This window comes from Lolium perenne, chromosome 5, assembly GCF_019359855.2.
Source record: "Lolium perenne isolate Kyuss_39 chromosome 5, Kyuss_2.0, whole genome shotgun sequence".
NCBI lineage: Eukaryota > Viridiplantae > Streptophyta > Magnoliopsida > Poales > Poaceae > Lolium > Lolium perenne.
In genome coordinates this window covers 208636957-208642428 of record NC_067248.2, presented here as the reverse complement: position 1 = coordinate 208642428, position 5472 = coordinate 208636957, and positions in this window count along the sequence as shown.

The following is a 5472-nucleotide window of genomic DNA, read 5'->3' as shown; positions in this document are numbered from 1 at the left end:
AAATATATTGTAAGTGTGCTGACATGGCAAGGCTGTTGAGGTGGGAGAAAAGAAAATATGCAGGCCCACTTGATGACTTGGACAACTTGCATGTTGACAGAAATTTTTTAGTGGGTTGCTTCAATTTAGTTATTATAGATTATAGGTAGCCTTTCAGTAGGGCATCATTAAATCTAACTTTGACAGAAGCAATATAGTTTTTCCCACCAGGTATTTAGCTTAAATTTTTTGTTGCCACGACTAACGAGCTGCTTACTGCCTAACACTCATCAACTTATAATGTTACTATGTTTTCGCTAAAGGGCGTTTTATTAAGATTAAGTTATAATGCTACTATTGCAAACTGATATAGTTATTGACCAAAAATAACGGGTAAAATGATAACCAATCATACAAAATGGGAGAACCACACGAGGGAACATACATCACCTCATTCCAGCACATCAAGCCATCGATGAGACGCAAGGGGCACATGTGGACAGCGAAAGCTTGAGCTAGTGTGACTGACTATACATAACAACGACGGTGATATGGACCGAGGAGACGATTAACTGTACCGAAGCTAGCTGTGACTCCAACTTCTACTGTATTGTCATCCTCAAAGGTAGCTGCAACTCGAGCGATCAGCATCGAACATGCATGCATGGGGCTGCATGCCTAGCTACGGCGTCGCTACGAAACATCACGAACTGTCTTTCGTCCCTCGTCGCCGAGCGTGACACGGACAATCCACCTTACATCGCGCAGTCTAAAACTGAATGGCTGCGCGCGTAGGTTGCTCGGTGTGGACCGAAACAAATACTTACGTCCTGATCTGCTCGACCTATTCCCGATCGATCATGCAAACGGATGATGGGCAGCCGCATCACACTCAATCGATCGGAACGTTTCGATCGTGCCAAAATTGCCGACGAGCCGTACGCTGACCAGAAGTAGAAAACCCCTAATGTCTTATTTGCTACTAGAGTTTTAGTGGGATTAGTAGGGATATAATCCTCACTAAATTTTAAATCCTCACTTATTCTAAATGCATGCTCGGTGCTTGAGTATGAGCGAGTTTAATTCTCGTTTATCTCCACTTTTTCCAAAATTTAGTGTATTTTTCTCAATCTTCAATACTCTATCCCTACCTAGTCGATTGAGAATTAGATTTTGTGAAAATTAGGCGACGACAGAGGTTTCATCCAATACTTCAGAGTATTATCCCCACTAATTCTCACAACTCTCTAGTACCAAACAAGACTTGAATGGATGTGCTTTTGTACTAAGAGGGGAGAGGGAAAGCATATATCCGCCCAGATGAACGATGAATGTCTTTTTTTCGAAAAGAGGGCGTAGCCCCAACCTATACATCAATTGATGTGTATAGATTTTATTTCATTATTACTCCAAACGTTTAAAGTATTATTACATCTCCCGGATCACAAAGTGTTAAAGTGTGAAATAGCGGCTTAAAATGGAAAAGATATACATTGAAACCAATGTAGCATGCTATCCTACTAACAAGTCGCCAGTCGAATTGGATGCACAAATCCATGTCTTGCCAAAGCTCTTCCGACTGGAGTCGGACCTAGGGGTGAAAACAAATCGAGGATGTGGATCAGATAGTGCCCTTCCCATATCCGTTTTCATATTTTCAAAATGAATACGAATGCAAATACAGATGTTGATGGATACGAATTCGGAGTGGATGTTACTCGAATACGAATACATATTAGATGCTTTCTCAATTTGGAGTAGCTAGATACGAATATAAGAAAATAATAGAATCATTTCTTATAATGACCCAGCTAAAGAATGGTAGAGAGACATATATTGATATAATGCATAGTAATTTTAAGTTCGATCACATAATAGAATATTTGTCTGACTAGTTTCTCTAGGTTAGATAATCGGCATATTGGGATCGAATTACTAAAAGGCTTATGCTTCCATAGATCTCTAAGCCTCAAAACAGTGTAAACCTCCGAAAGGGTATCACAATATTGTTTAATCTCAGCCATCAGTCATTCTTGTGTTTCACCCAAAAAAAACATTTCATTCTTGGGGGTCTATGGAAGCACAAGCCTTACTAAAATTGGCTAAAATAATCTTGTTCGGATACGGTTATAACCATTTCTATATCCACGATCGCTTCAAAATTCAATAACACATTTTTTAATAACGGATTCGAATATTACCACTTTCATTTTCATCTTCAATTTCTCGAATATGAATATTGGATAACACGGATTATCTCTACCAGTTTCCAACCACATACGAATCCGGTGCGTAGCTGAGGGATAACGTGCAAGAAGTAAGAATTATTTGATTTGTTAAAAACAAAGTGATTCCTTCTGTTCAATGCGGCCCATAGCAGATTGCATGATGAATGCCCATACGTTCACACTCGTGTGTGAGGTATATAAATATGCACAGGGAACAAAACGTATGGAACACTCGTGATACCTGAAGGAATAGCCCGGTAGTAACGGATTAAAGACAGTCTGCTTTGCTCTCACACTCTCACTTACATGCATCAACATTTTCGTCGCCATACAAAACATCATTTCGATCTCTATTCTCTAGCTTAGGAGAACGTACTTACGTCCTGGCGTCCATGTTACCTCGATCGATCTGGCCGCTTTTCTGATCGCAAAAGGCCAGCAAGTGGATCGACGAAGAATATATACACACAAAAAGCAGACGCCAATCGCCTGCTCACCCTCTCCCTAAACAAACATCTCCCTCTCCTAAAGCGTTTAGATTCAGCCAGAAGCTTTGGCCGGGCATGTGCAATGTTCATGGCGCGCGGGCGTTCGTACGCGCCGCTGGGATTTGTTAAACGAAATGGCTGGGGAATGGGGCGGTAATGGGAGAGAGAGAACTGGGATCGATGGAGATCACGTACACACATGGGAGCCTCAGTTGTCCGATCGAAAGGCCAACGGCAAGTACTGCGACCATGATTCCTTCATGCGCGCGCACACGAATCATAATCATTACTCAAGCAGATCGACCGAAGACGCCGTAGGTGCAGAATCTCACCCTGTCACCCGCCCTAATCAAATCGCTTTATTCCCAAGAGATCTTGTCTTAGGCTTAGATGATTTTGTTCCATGAAGATTGAGGCACTGACTATAGCACAGTAGCGTAACTGTTAGAGTTGCCGTAGCCGGTGAGGCTGCTCAATGTTTAGTTCAAAAGGAGGCTGCGACTAGCTTATAAGAGAGAGTGCCTCCCTCGCTTCAGTTCGGGCTTTGGAGATGGAGTGGGCTATTTGCTTGTAACTTTGCATAAAAGTACATCTGTATGTAGGTTGAGTGGTGGGCTAAGCTGAGTGGACACTAATAGTTAGAAATCTTAATGGCGCACATCACGTATGGACATGTCAAGGATAATAGCATGCAATCCACGAAGCGAACCAGTACAGTCAAAGCAAAAGAGAGGAGGTGCCCAGAAAAGCAAAGAAGTGGCGGATGGTGAGGCGTCGGCGACATCCAGAAGTCAGAATAAAGTTCTTCATACCGGCCATGCACCTAGTGCCGACCGGAGGCATGTGGAGCTATTTTCCCGGCGGATTTCCTTTGATCCGATCAGTGCTCATATATGTTAGTGTGGTTGCAGGTTTGACCCTGTTAATCTTGTTGACGTGTACAAGTAGATTGTCTAGCCCTTTCCATCAGTTCGGACTTTTGGTTTAATTGGCTAGTGCATGAAGCTTAACATGGTATCACAGCCCGGGTCTCGAGTTCAAATCCTGGCTTTCCCAATTTATTCTAAAAATTATCTCCTCTCCCCGCAGCCTCCTGCCGTGTGGTTCCGGCCTTCTGCTGCCTCTTTGCCTCTCCTGCCGTTTCCATCAGTTCGGACTTTTGGTTCAATTGGCTAGTGCATGAAGCTTAACAAATCTATGATTCTCATCTTTATCAATGGTTGTTGCTATAGTGCGTTGGTCCTTTGGAAGTTGGGACCTTAGCATGTCGACAATCTGTCTATCTAATAAAAAAAGCTCTACTATAATAAGTTTGCATGACCTATTTATATTTTTAATTACTTTTAGTATTCTTTATATAAGTATACTGCCGTTGATGATTATTTGTAAATAGGTGATTTTTTTGGAAAGAAGTAAAAGGATGATGGCATGCATATGCCTTGACAACCGTGGAGCTAGTGGTGTTGAGGCAGCGAAGTGGCATACATACTTTGGCATGAATATGCAAGCCTGTGGTCCTGCAAGTTTAGTGTACATGCATGCCCATTATCACTACTTGCCTTTGCCCAAGCTAGATGGTTCACTATTACAACACACACTCACAGACAGGCGTGGCACGTAGCGTGGAGTGTTCTCTAGTGCATGCTAGCTAGCTAGAAAATAACAGGAAGAAATTGTCCCATGTACATGGCATGGCATGAAATCATTGCCCCATGGATATGTTTTCGTTCGTTATGTTCCACACAAACAAACTAACTGGCTTAACAAAATCCGTATGCATGGGTTGCTACATTTCTGTTTCTCCCCCCTTGCTTCTTCTGGTTGTCATTTACCAATGACTTTTGAATACTTCGGCTCCATAATGGAGAGAAATGATGAATAATGTCGCCGTGGTGATGCCTATTTATAGAGAAGTAGCAACACTTGTATGGCCGGATACATGCAGCAGCGTATCTGCGTAATGATTTTGTTCTTGTAGAGGCAGCACGTTGGGCTTAGTTTGCTTTTGGCTAGGTCGGTGGTAGCACATCAGGCTTTTGTTTAGCAAGGATGGACCTACAATCTGTAGGAGGGGAGCCAACTTGATGCAATGGAGACAGACAAGAATGATCCAGCCTCTATGGCTATTTTCTTTTATGGTACTACTACACGGTGGACCACAAAGTTGTGCGGTGCACAAAGTTGAATTGTCAGGGCACGGAAAGAGATGGTGAATAGTCCCCAAAATACCCTCATAGCAGAACATTTATTTCTGATTTACCACGCCCAGAGAACATTGTCATCACCACCCCTAGATAACTCTCAAATGAAGCAGCTATCTCTGAGGAGTATATTTGTGAAAAAAAAGTTGCCTTTATATTATCACAGCTGGTAAGCCAAGTATCTCACCTTGTTAGTTGCAGACTTGCAGTTATATGCTTTAGAATTCAACTATACTTCACTATGCTTCAGAAACTACATTACTTTTCGCTTCCAACAGCTCACCCACTTCTCCAACAGTTCCCCAACAATTTTTCACTCGGTATTCGGGAGTCGATAATATGGTCTTGGGATCGCAAATACCTAATGTCGAAGTGACCTTGCTCACATCAGAATAGTTTGGTGTATTTGAGTGGAAAATTCAAGCAAAATAAGTCCCTCTTATGAAAAATAATCTTTAGACCAAAGAGTTGGTCAAATGCTAAGAGTATTAACTTCATGTTCGTATCCTTTTCACTGTCATGTTTCATAAAGAGGATAGTATCATCAACATATTGCAGAATAGAGAGCCCACCATC